The following is a 15,002-nucleotide window of genomic DNA, read 5'->3' as shown; positions in this document are numbered from 1 at the left end:
AATTTCACCGTCCATACAATGTTTTAGTATCATAAAATAACTATTAAAAACAATTAATAAATTATAATATGACTATTTTTCTGTGTTTTGCCCAAATATCCAAGTATTATGTAAAAGTAGAACAGCTTTAATTTACTGTTAAGATCGTAAAATCAATGAGCATAAGACTATAAATATATTTAATATAAAAAATATACTTCTAGAAAAGAATGTAATAACATTATAATTAACTTACCCTTAAATTCAGTAAATTTTTCTAGAATAGCTATAACATTTTAAAATTATATATAACTTTGCTTGAATATAACATAATGTCATAAACAAACAATGTATTATTTTAATGGTTCACTTATATCTAATTATCCAATCTAAACATTCTATTAAACACTAATAGCTTACAATTGATTTATTATATTTAGTATTTTAGTAATTGTTTTTCATTAGAGAGTCCGGAATTGGTCGAACAATAACTTGCGCTGCCACGGTGTATTAAATATAAAATAACTATATAGGTCTTAACTATCTAGTACCTAGTATATATAAAACATGGTGTATTGGTGTTAAAGGATTTGTATAAGACAGTAAGTTTATTATTTGCTATAAATAATTATTAACTAACGAATCTTGAAAGACTATTTCACAAAAAAAAAAATCCTCATTACATTTCCCCGATAGAAATTTCCTGGCAATTATTTTCAAGAAGGTACCTATGGCAAAATGTAAGACATTAGTATATTATAATTTATAATACACTTTTATTATACTACTTTTACACTTATATATGAATATGATAAATTTACTTTAAAATGAAAATGGACGTCAATCAAAAATAGTTTCGGAATTTCATAAATGGAAAATTAATAGGATAATAGTCATTAATCTCAAATACAATTTAAGAATACATGATATAAACACGATACGTCAACCTTTTAATTATGCGGAATAACCTAAATATTTTAAGTTAGGTATTATTTGTTCATTAATTATTAATTTAAAATATTACCTTGACATTCAGCTAAAAATATAACAATACATTTTTATTAAAAAAAATTGTACCTTGTAAAGATTCAATTTTCAAAAAGTCTTTAGGTATAATAATATCATTCCTTACATCATAATATTGTATACAATTAAAATCTAATAAATGACATACATTTTTTTTTCTCTAAGGTTGTAAAAACATAATAATAATTTGTTTCAGTTATTAAATCAATTCTAAAATAATTTACAAACACTGATGATAATTATCAATTGAATAGTACATAATAATACAAATATAATTATACCACATATTATTATATCAATAAATTATTACATACTTCGCAACGTGAGTACAAGAGGATCAATTCTATCAAGTTCCATAACATCTGTTTCTTTAGAATCTAGAACTGAAATAACTGGCATGACCCAAGTTGCAACAATTAAAGTTGTAAACGTTATTAAGTTAAACTTAAACAAAATCATTTTGATTTAATATAAGAAAACAATAAAAATAATGAGAACGTTGAATAATGAATGATATGAAACAATATTTCTCGATTTCTTCTATATGCGATCTGATCCTAGTCCATACCCATCCAGCACAAAAAAAGATAATGTTCTAATAAGTTGTTTTTTTATTTATCATACAATAGAATAACATTTTTTTACGTTTTTGGCAAAAGTTATATATGTTATATTGTTTTTTTCTGTTATAACATCTGAGTAAATTGTGTGTATTTACTATCAAATGCAATGCATGACTCGATACAATGCTTTAGACAGATTGTTAATAAAGGTGGCCCCAGTTGGGTTCATTATTTTTAGAAAATATTTTGGTAGTTTTAAATGTATGTAAATGCATAACTATTGAAGTTATAATAATACCCGCTGATTCGCCCGTGTACAGTTTGATTTTTGTGGAAAATATATTATATTCATATATTATATGCTAGTAGGTACTAGGTTTGAACGTATCTCATATTTTCATCTTTGACTTGCGATAGCCCGTCTAGATAAAATTCAAATCAAATCTAAGTAGACTGACGCTGAGCATAACGCTGAATACAGCTCCTTAACAACATCAACATTCACTAAATTAAAACTATATGGTGCTTCCTAAAATTTCACAATAACTGAACTTTTGACATTAAATTATGCACCTATACGAATAGATTAACAATCGCCAATTTGGAGTCAAAAACTTGATGGTATAAAGCCGGCTGCTGGTTTACCTATCTGAAAAATTGATTATGAGTTTTTTAGGGAGGTATACGAATGTTTAATGAGAATTCAAATGTGAAACACAATCGTATGAAAAAAATAGTTTCTTTATCTTTTTTGTGTGTTTTGATAACTTTGAGAAAAATGGTGAGTATAAAATGTTCAACCATATTAAATCAAAAAGAAAAACAATTACAACTGAAATAGTATATTGTGTGGCAAGGGCGGGAAGTGAGCTACGCAGGCGAGGGCCGCATTTCGCCCAAGACTGAAATTTCCTTCCCGCACGAGCCACACATACTATTTTCGTCATGTCTTTACATTCATCAATCATGGCAAAGGTAATGCAGGGATCTATGCAACAACTAGATTATTATTATACGACAACAATATATCAAAAGACGAGAAACGATTTGGTTTTATTTATTTTAAGCGTCACGCATGGAGGTTGTAATATGATTATCAGATGTAACTAAAAGTTTATGTTTTTAAAGGACCCACGACCGTGGTATAGATTTCAGTGCCAGTTTATGCAGGGTATACGTGCATGAAATGTGCACGCAGCATTTTTTGGGATTTCCACTTTACCGCCCACTGGGCGTAAAAAGGACACTTTCCAACGCTTCAACCGCTATCGAAAACCAAACTTTTGGTGCAGGCGTGACAAAAAAAATATTAAATGTTAAATATCTTTAATTAATAGCTCAAAAAGAGTCAACATATCTAGAAAATTATTATCTAGCCCTATGGCATTCGTAGAAAATGATATTATGTGGACATTTTTAAAAAATTTCAAGTACCTATTCCGGTTATTCATTTTTGAAAAACAACCAAATAAAAAGTTCATTTAATTAGAAATTACTATTTTAGTCATGAATATCCAACGCTTAAAAATTTAAACTTCAGGTGATTGTGCAAACATTTTTGTGAATACAAATTTAACGTAACATTGTATTACATTTTTAAACTATAGGTATGAATCCTAAACAAATGAGTGTTCAAAATTCACAAAGTTTTACGATTTCAATAAAAAATCGTCAATATTCTAACTTCGAATGTTTAGAAAAAAAATGTTTTGACTCAGCGTTTTCAAAAATGTTAATTGGTATTCATACAATACAGAGGAACCGCATTTACGTTCTTTAGATCGTAAATGTCAAAATCTCAAAAGGGTCAATATTTTGTTTTGAAAAGTAGTCGAGGAAAAGAAATGCTTTTATAAACATTTGGCAACAATTTCAAGTATCTATACAGTATTTTTGTTTTTGTTATGCAATAATCTCTTAGACCACGTATAATAACGATTATTATACATCTGTTTCAATTACCTAGAGCCTCTTCAGCGCGTATAATTTGTATACTAGTTATTTACACACTTGATATATTTGATTTTTTTCTCTCTGCGAGTTAAAAACATTGAACATTTAATACAATGTATCTTACAAGTTATTCCTATTAAAATTATTCAAATCAGGGCTTGCATTTGAAAAAAATCTGTTTTATGATAATATTTACACTTAAACGTCGCACAATTTTTGCATTTATCGTTATTAAGAATTTAAACGTTATACAACTTTTGCGTTTATCGTTGTTCAGAATCAAAACATTATCCAAGTCTAGCGTTTACAGTTTTTCAGAATTAAAAAAAAAGCTGTATACGTTTTGCGTTCATCGTTATTTATTAAATAAAGTTGATAACCTAACCTAATGAATTATAAAATTATCACTTTAGAGTGTATAGGAAATGACCCAGATACGGAATGAAATATAATAAATTCTCACGGAATTACAAGCACAGCTATAGAAATCATCCGGTTGTCCGGTTCGATCGAATTACATAGTTTTGATTTTTGAATTACACCGACACCGAACTAAAATATTATTTTATCCTAAGATAACCGCTGCGGCTGTAACCGGACTCATAGTTCACAGATTGATTGCATTTAATAAATATTTCTACTAATCCAAAAAAATTTAAAAAAAAAAATTTTAATTATTTTGTTTTGCGTTATTTTTCGTTTAATGATATTCTATGAATTACGTTTTGCGTTATCTTTTGTTTAATGATCTAATATAATATATATTTTGTTAATCGATATGTTTTGCTGTATATAATTATTTTTGATTATCGCTTTCAGTAATTACGTTTAAAATATCAATAATTATTAAATATCGTATTTGATTATACCTAAATAGTAATTAGGCATTATTTTAATATTATATTTAATAAGACTAGCTGTTCTTTAATTATAAGTTATAACTTATAAGTCAATACTTGCGTACCCTATAGAACGGTGTGAATAATTTCATGGTATAAGCAGGTTAAAATGAATCGAAATATTCTGAAAATTGCATCACCTATGTTTATAAAATTATGATTAAGGAAATAGTAGAATCTATGAACCATAAATGTGTATTTATTAATAAGTTACAATGACCACGAAAACCTTACGAAATATCGGTCAGAAACCTAAAACGTGTATTCAGACCAAAATCATATTTATATTAAAAATATTATGACCACCACATAGGTATTTTCTATATTTTTCAAATGGGGTACGAACATTTTATGAGGAACCTTGTAATTCACTATCAAAGTTTTCAATCAGAAATATAAAAAGTTACACCTAAAGTAAAAAGAAAAATTAAAGCGGGGATATTATATTTTAAGCAGTGTATAAGTACTAAGTACTACGTAGATAGAACCATACCACTTAAATCCATTTATCTATGCTTTAAAAACTTAATACTATAAACGTTCAAATTTTAATGTTGATATTAAATGAAATTCAACAAAAAATATTCTGTTTTGGAAAATGAAATAAGCAATGTACATTCATTATTTATTCAGTTACAATAAACATGTGGCAAAGACTATACTCATTTTCAAACATATTATGAATAAATGATATTATACGTGTCCTTATACGATAGGTTGAATTAGTTAAAAAAAATAAAAAACAACCAGTTTGTGACAAGACGCACGGCAGAAGTGATACGGTAATGGTAAAGGTGGAAATGGTTTAATTGTTCGATAAAATACAAACTTAACATATTATATTAATATATATTTTGATGTGCGATAACAACGTTGTTATCGTATACCATACTTAGTCGTATTCGACCATGCAGATATATCTGTAGTGATATCGCCAAACTGCCATTATTTTGTTAACTCCAACCGGTTTTTTATTTTTTATTTTTTTTCATTTTAAAATTTAGAATTTGAAGTTTACTAATATTTTTTTTTTTTTAGTACTTTTACAGTAATTTCATACCATCTACTTGAAACATCACGAGTCACCATTGCGTATGAATCACAAAATATTTTACCCACGAACCGCCACTCAAAGTTAAATATTCATTGGAGTATTTACTTCGGTCGTATGTACTGACACAAACAAGTTTTTTGACCATTGTAATTACCTATTATTTTGTCAATGTATTTAATTTAATATTAAAGAAAATTAGGTATTTTATTATTAATGTTTGTATTAATGTTATTATGTATTAATCCTCTTAATGTTTGTATTGTGGTTTGGCATGATACCACACTTATTACCCAATTGTAATATGTAACCACTTCGGTAACTAGTATGCTGTTCGATCACACATACATACATGGTATGGCCTATGCGTGTATATATTATTATATGTGCCACTGGCAATCGGACAGCCTACATTATATAAAAAAAACTTAGCTACACATTTACGTCGGCAATGGTTGTCAACGCGCGTCATCAGGGAACCATAGACTCGTGACCTATTAGCTACAGCGCATGTTGGCCCTGAGGTCAAGTCAGTGGAACTTATAGGCTTTGAGATAAAATGCTCAAGTTTAAAATGAATTAACTCGAAACAATTAATAAAATAGATTAAACGGGGAGATATGAGGTTATGCTTTGGAAAATAATAAAATAATAAGATTGAAGTTTAAAATAATCATGTGGTTATGTATTTTATATAGCGCAAGAATTTGCATACTAATAAATTGAGTTATAGTGAATATTGGACATCTTGCTGACATGTATATATTTAGCCATGAAAACTACGGCGTTGAAATTATATTATTATTTGTTATGTATGAGTATACCAATCATAGAGAGTATAGAGACATAGAAAAAATGTAAATTATGTTCTACGATAGAGACAAATCCATAAGGTGGAAACCGTCATGTGAAGGTGTCCATAAAGTGATGGTGAACATCACAGGGACGTCCACGCTTGAGTCGACGGAGTGCAGGCTTGTCACTAAGCTTGAAATATTGCACACTTTGTGCTTGATTTGGTTAGTCGAAAAAGTTGATTGAGAGAAGTAGGTACGTAATATGCATAATATTATATTAAATAAATATTAAACAATAATATTAAAATAAAAACGAAAGCTAAAAACGCTGAATCCGTTTCAAACCTGCACATTTAAACGATTAAATCATATTATAGATTTTCATCTAACAAAATATACTGATGTAATTATTTTTTGCCACACTCTATTTTTTAATATATTATATCACTAACAGTAAAGTTAAACAATCAAAAACGCAAACAAATTATATACAAATTATTCTAATTGCTAATTATAAAAAGGAAAACAGTAGAAAAGTATGTATCAACGATTTGACGGAGTTATAATATTTAAGAACAGAATATAGTTAGAATAAGGAATAAAAATACGCTGCAACTCGTTTGCGCACATTCAAAAACCTAACCATTCACACACATGTACTGCAGTACAAATTATCAAATATTTTATAGCAATATTATCTTATAAGTGTAGATTATATCATTTTGGATTTTCTAAACTACTTTTAGGATAGTTTTAGTATGTATGGTTCAGTTTCAGTACAGTTGTGGCTAGTGTGTTGAACGACGCAAACTATTTAATATAGACGTAGAAATTCCTAATATTTTTGAAACTCGGCGAAGAAAACGATGTTTTAATATTGACAATTATTATAAATTTAGTGAGTATCGTGTTTTAATGAATGGAAATTTTAATTTTAGATGTACTAATAAAAAATGTCCTGCGAGTGTTATTGTTAATAAATAAAATAAAATAATAAAAGTTGCCAACTCTCATAATCATGAATAGTATAATAATCGAACAATGACAAGAGAAATAATCAGAAGTACTGTTAAACGTAGTGCAGAAAACGATTTGTATATAAAACCAAACAAATTAATACGCCGTGAGTTACGAAATACAGAGAATTTTATAACAAATTTAGAACACAGTGATGTTAAATTGCTACGAAGGTATGAAACTAGAAAAAAACCCTATCCAAATTTACCAAAATCTTTTGAAGACGCAAGAAATCAACTGATCAACATGCAAAATGACATTCAATACCAAGGTAATAAATTTTGTTTTCTCAGTGATGATAAAAACATATTTATATTTACTTGTAAAAAAAATTGGGAATTACTTAAATATTCTGAACACGTATTTGGGGATGGAACTTTTTCATTTGCCCCTAATCATGTTGTCCAACTTTATACGATCCACGTTTTTCAAAATAATTTTTACGTACCCGTAGCTTATTGTTTTTTACATAACAAGCATACGAATACTTACTTACAAATGTGGCTATCACTAAACAATATATGCTTAGAAATGACGGGATAGAAATTATTTAATCAATTTTCATTCTGATTTTGAAAAGGCAGCGCATAATGCGGTATTGCAAAATTTTCCTCGATGTAAAATTTTTGATTGTTCCTTTTATTTAGGACAAAATTGGTTCAGGCAAATACAACAAAATAAAATATTATTATCTGAGTACTTGAAAGATTCGGAAATTGGAAGATGGATGAAGTATTTTTATGGTTTAAGTTATTTACCACCAAATGAAGTTTCAGATGGCTTTACAGATCTTATGGCGGTAGCACCTGGTACTGCAGTTAGTTTTATATTCTCAGATTATATTTTAGAAAATTTTATTGACTCTAATAGCAATTTTCCACCAATCTTATGGGCTTGTGAACCAAATGGTAATCCCAAGACGACGAAGAGTGCAGAAAGTTTCCATAAACATTAAAATAGCCAATTTTATACACCACATCCACACATACATCAAGTTATTGATATACTCATTCAAATTCAAAGTGAAACAGATTTAAAAATTAACTCAATTCAAAACCATGTAATGAATTATAAAAGAAAGGAAACTGTACAGAAAGAAGAATACTTACAAGATATGTGGAATAAATATAAAAATAAAACTATCGGCCGCTTCTTATATAAAAAATATTGGAAATAAATTCTATCATACAAATTTAATTTAAAATAATAATAATTACGACGATACTTCATATTAATTGTAGAATATTTTTGTATTTATATTTTATATTATTCATTATTATTTATTTATATTTTTATATTGACTAATGATGTTATAACGATCTATGTAACACATATCATAAACAGACAGTCCTAAGCCTGTTAAAGTGAGAAGGAAAATGTGTGCGCAAACGAGTTCTGACAATAGTGATTTTTGTCAGAGGTAGCTAAAATATATGTGCACAATAGAGTTGTGTATTTTTGCGCAAACGAGTTGTAAAAAAGGTAAATATGCGCAAACGAGTTGTAGCCTAAAAATAATTAATTCTATAGTTTTTTTTTTTATTTTTTTATTGAGGTTGAGCCCAACAATTTAGGCCATTAGCTATTTTTGTTTGTTTGTAGGTTGTTAGTAGGGGAGGAACGGTTGAAAACACGTTTTTGTATGTGTGGCAAGGATTCGTTTCTAAAAAACCCGGTCGGTCACCCATCCTGGAACTAAATTCTATAGTTTATATCAGTCAGTGTAATCTAAAGATTATTAAACGTTAAAAGCATTTAATTACAATTAACCATTTGTACGGTGAAAAATTAAACTCAATGGTTATAAATTTAATACATTTTATATTAAATTAAATTGAATATATACGTACCCCTCGCTAATTCAACTACAGTAAATACAAATAATAATAATTAGTAATTAATGTGATATTAGTGAGTATCATAAGTGGATGACTTCTCACATCAAGTGTAGCCTGTTAATTTATATGTATGCTCTAACCACATAAACCTATTTTGCCCCTAAAGTATATATTGTTTATTTAAAAAACTAAAGGAAAAAAAAATAAGTGATATGGTTTATATTGAATTCATGTACAATATTAGAAATAGAATAATACAAATTTGGGATTAAAACCATTACAGAAATTGTCAGTTTTCATTATTACAGGTTACCGATTAATCGATAACCGCTTCAAAAAAATGTTGGTTACCGTAACTGATTCAATATCAGTTTTAATTTTATTACACTTAAGTATTATGATTTAAAAATAGATTTAAGAAATTAAATATTATAGTAGCAACATACTCGTCATTATTTAATTAGCTAAAATTAATTGAACATATTATAGTTTATAACTCAATAAAGTTGTTGATTTAACTTCAAACTACAATGTTCAACATCTATTAATTAAATCAACTGCATAGTCATTTTTATCAACCACAATAATACGTTGATTCTACTCATTGTGTTGAGAAATGAGAATAATTCATTCACACCCAAAGTTATAGATATAATATAGATTTCATAAAAACAGACATTAACTACCATATTTGAGTTAAAACAATTAACATTTTTATGTGTGAGTAACGGTAGTTGGCACTCGGTATTAATAAATATCGGTAATCGGTTCTTAACCTGTCAAAACATATTATGTTATTATAACGTTTTAGATTAACTTAAAAATCGTCACGGTGACTGGTAACCGATAACTATAAGATTACAATTAGGCTAAAAATAAAGGTAACCGATTTTAGCTTCCCAAAATTCTGGGAAATTACCAGTTTTTGGAAAAACCAGCAACAGGTTTCAAGCCCTGAATTTAAAAGTTGGTAGGTCATTAGGTAATGCTCTGCTGTCATAAAGTCGAAGCTAACTTTTAATTTTTAGTATAAATTGATTGACGTATTGACACTCCCACTCAGTAGCACTGAATGAAATTGAAACTGGCAGTTAAAATAGTTCAATTGAACCATCCACCTCATTAAATGACTGTGAAACTGGCTCAACTAATTATGTACAAATAATTTAACGAAATATCTGTGTTTAATATAATTATAGCAGTAATAATAAGAAGTATACTCTATTGTTTTACCTAATACTCACACACCCACCCACCCATTATTAAGGCAGTTCAATTGAACTACTTGAAGTACGTTTTCGGTGCAACTGCTACCAGTCTACTCTCCAATAAACATTTTTAGAAAATAATTACGCACTATCTGCAACTGAAATTAAATAAGAATTGTAGTTATTCGTTTTAAAATATTCATAAAATGTTATGATTAAAGATGAAAATCTAGTGATTTATTTTAAAAGTGATAAATAAACTTAAAACAAATTTGTTAGTAGGAGATCGACTATCAAATGTCATAGCTGTTGGTAGAAATAAAAAACATCCTAATAAAATTTATACTAAGAAACTATAAAACAAAAATGTATTCTAAAGATAAGTGATATAATAAACATAACAAATGTTTCATACTTAATCCTACATAAGTTTCTGGATAATAAACAAAAAATATATTTATAATAATCTTATCATTTGTTTAAAATTGTTAAATTTAAGGCCCAATAATAAAAGAGTACCGTCAAATATCAAAACAATAACTGTTGTATTAGACTTAATATAAAGTTAATTGCCAATAATAAGATATAACCATTAATCATTATAACTTGATATTAAACTAATAAGACAAAAATAATATCTACATAATATATATCTTAAAATTATTTATAAGATAATATGGATATGGACACAAGTATAACTGAGTATTTTATTTTATTGGATTGGAACCAAAATATATTATGTTATTTAAAAATATCAAATTGAGAGAAGTACCATTCGTGGCCGAGGTTCGAACCAACGACGATGCGCATTCCAACCGACGCCTTAGTCCACTCGGCAAATCCGTCCCCCAAATTGAATAATTATGTTACTTAAAAATGTAGTAATGACCACGGGCCGATATAGTCTCTCTTTCGCGATTTTAACTTGACTGCTGGCTATGCCAATAGTAAATAATGTATAATATAATATTCTATAGGTTCCTGTGTTCTGTTAACCTAAACAAATTCGGCGAGTATGACATAAATGAAAAGTCAGTAATCTGCAAATCGTTACGTCTCTACAGTCAACGTTGGTTGATTATGGCATTCATGTAGAGGCAAGTGAATACCGAACAGTAAAATAGCTTGGATTTTCTTCAATAGTAACTTTTCTGATAGGAAAGTGAATCTGGTTGGTACTTTGGGGGGTCAAAGGTAAAAATTTACCAGTAGTTTTCACAAGCGACGTGAAAAACAAAAGAAAAATTAAGGAAAAACGGGAATTTTTACGCAAAATCTGTTTTCGAGAAAATCGATTTTGGTTTTTGGTGTAACTCTAAAACAAATGACCGTAGGGACATGAAATTTTGACTGAATGTTTATATTAGCATTTTCTATACACCATACAATTTACAAAATATTTTGACTCTTTTTGAGCTGTTTACGGCCATTGTCAGTTTTAAATTTTTTTAGTTTTTTTTTTCTATAAATATCAATAAAATTTTATCTGTTGAGTAAAAAAGATTGAAAATTTAATAGAAGGCTCCTAGGTTATTGTTTCAAAGGCAGATGAAAAAAATTAAAAATCCTTAGTCACAGTTTTTAATTATAAGCATTTAAAGTTCAAATTTTGACAAAATACGGAAAAATCACAAAAATAGCAAATTATTTTGATGAGAATTCATAAAAATTTTTCTTTTTAAATCTAAGATTTGAAAATGTAATATAAGATTACTCATAAGTTTGTCTACCTTTATCAAAAAAAAAATGTCTAGAAGAAACTTAAATTAAATTTTTATGAGCGTCTGAAATTTATATTTTTACAACATTTGATATTTACTCGATTTCTCATGTAACAATTTTCTTATTTTATTGTAATTAAAAAACGAATGACTGTAGATACTTGAAAATTTCACTGAATATTTATATTAGCATTTTCTATACACCATAAAATGTTGAAAATATTTTGACTCTTTTTGAGCTGTTCACGGACATTGTCAGTTTTCAATTTTTTTAGTTTTTTTTTTCTATAAATATCAATAAATTTTTATTTGTTTGGTAAAAAAGCGTGAAAATTTAATATAAGGCTCCTGATATATCGTTCTAATAGCAGTTGAAAAATATTAAAAATACATAGGCACAATTTTTTTTATAAGCATTTAAAGTTCAAATTTATAAATTTTTAACTTTTATGGCTAAGGATTGAAAATTTAAAACAAGGCTCCACGTAAATAGGTTATATATAAATTACTTTATTCACAATAATATCATCAAATATACTTGGTAAAATCATAGGATGACTGACCGTTTTCGCTCAGAATCGTTTTTCTTATACAAATACAATGATATTATATCATTGAATTCAAATTTAACACCATCCATTACAGTGACCCACTTGTAACCTACTGTACAGCAGAGCGACATCCACTTATCCACCTTTTTTGAAGTTGTAAATGTTATTAAGCTTTACTTAAAAAAAATCATTTTGATTTAATATAAGAAAATAATAAAAATAATGAGAACGTTGAATAATGAATGATATAAAACAATATTTCTCGATTTCTTTTATATGCGATCTGATCCTATAGTCCATTTCCATTCACCACAAAAAAGATAATGTTCTAATAAGTCGTTTTTTCATCTATATATATAAAAATAAGTGTACATTTTGAATACATTTTATAACTCAAGATCCACCCAACCGATTTCAATAAAAATTTCAGGGCATATTAAGATTGATATGTAGATGGTTTCTGTGAAGTTTGTACGCTGTAGAATAAGTGGTTCCGGAGTTATGGCCTCTTAAGTGCACACCTGGCGACATGGCCAAAAAAAACAACATCGTCTATACAATTATTTTTATCTATATATATATATAACCCATAGCAACCATTAAAAAACAAAAATTTCTATCGTAAATCTCAAAATTCCTGTTTGAGCCCCTACCGGGGGTGATCACTTCCCTTTTTAAATTAGCCTATGACACTCACAAATAATGTGGCTTTCTATTGTTGAAAGAATTTTCGAAATCGGTTCAGTAGTTTCGGAGTTTATCCTGAACATACAAACAAATGCATCATTTTATATATTATATATAATTGAATGTTTGTGTGTGGATTAGATCTCTGGGAAGAAGATAGGTTAATTTAAAAATGGTTAAATTTGGTATTTTTTATTAATCTGATTTTAGTACGGTTAGGTTAGGATTTTGTATTAATTGATTATATTAATCCACCATAGGTAGAATATGACAAACTTGGTATAACTTTTATACTTTAGAGTTAAATCATACACTTACGTGCAAACAGCATGGTGTCCGCGATCTACCGCAGATAGATTGCCTACTTGATAATATACTGCTGCGAATCAGAATTTTTATTCTAGACAACGGAAAAGTTAAGATTAATTTTGAACACCATACACCGAATATTAAATAACGAATTGAACAAAGTTTGAGTCATAATATGACTATATTATAGAGTTAGTATATTTAACGGGAAACGAAGTGCACGGGTTCAGCTAGTTTATCATACAATAGAATAACATTTTTTTACATTTTTTGGCAAACGTTATACCTGTTATATTGATTTTTTTTGTATTAACGTGTGAGTAAATAGTGTGTATGTATGTAAATGCATAACTACTTGAAGTTATAATAATACCCGCTGAATATTCCGGCTTCGCCTGTGTGCAGTTTGATTTTTGTGGAAAATCGTTTATAGTCATATAATAATATACGCTATATAGGTGTAGTTACTAGGTTTGAATGTATCTCATATTCTCATCCTTGACTTGTGATAGCCCGTCTAGGTAGAATTCAAATCAAATCTAAGTATACTGACACTGAGCATAACGCTGAATACAGCTCTTTAATAACATCTACTTAAGGAGTGTCATGTGGCGATACAAACTTAAATTTTTCAAATAAAAATTCCTCTTATTATGGGTGATTCTCATTAAAATATTTATGTATCTAAATCAAAATTCTAACAAGTAGTTTCTGAGTTATTAAAATGTTCGTACTAAGGATAATAATCCTTAAATATGGTTTTAGAAAAATATAAACTATACGTAATATTAGATGTAGTATTCTCAGTATTCATTATACTTAAATCATTTTCACAAATTATTTATATTGATAAATCAATAGTAATAATTAGTTATTTCTAACATTTTCAAATCATCTAATCTCCCAAATCTACATAACCTCTATAGGCCACCACATTGCTTCTTCTCGTGGTGGTTGTTACGAAGTCTGCTCCACCTGTTGGTTATTCTGGCCATGATGGTTTTTGCCTTGGGGACTCTTCACATTGCGGTTCTTACCGTGGTTCGTGTCATGGAAAGAAAAAGCACGATGGCACAGTCACTTTTCTTGCCAACTTATACTGTGAGGCAATGGGATTTCACTTTCGAAATGGTTATTTGGCTATTCCGAACTGTCACCATATTCCGTGTAAATCATGTATTTTACATTATAATATAATATACTTATTATATTTATTATAATATTGTTATAACAGTGAAAAATGGTTAACTGCTTGATAGGTACTTTTGATTTTTGACACTATATTAAATCATATATTATTATGTTGTATTAGACGACCAATACAACATAAAGTAAACAAAACAGTGTGTTTTCATTAATTTCATTATAAAAATATACTTCTGTCTCTGTGTTGGTAAAAATGA

At 28.0% G+C, this 15,002-nt stretch overlaps 1 pseudogene; it reads left to right on the top strand.

The window, feature by feature from the left end:
* The first annotated feature begins 7,783 nt into the window (after window positions 1-7,783).
* Window positions 7,784-8,462, top strand: LOC132950627 (uncharacterized; annotated as a pseudogene).
* The last annotated feature ends 6,540 nt before the right edge of the window (window positions 8,463-15,002 follow it).

The sequence above is a fragment of the Metopolophium dirhodum genome, chromosome 8 (genome assembly GCF_019925205.1).
Source record: "Metopolophium dirhodum isolate CAU chromosome 8, ASM1992520v1, whole genome shotgun sequence".
NCBI lineage: Eukaryota > Metazoa > Arthropoda > Insecta > Hemiptera > Aphididae > Metopolophium > Metopolophium dirhodum.
The sequence above is the reverse complement of the archived record's forward strand: the minus strand, read 5'-3'. Positions and strand labels throughout refer to the sequence as shown.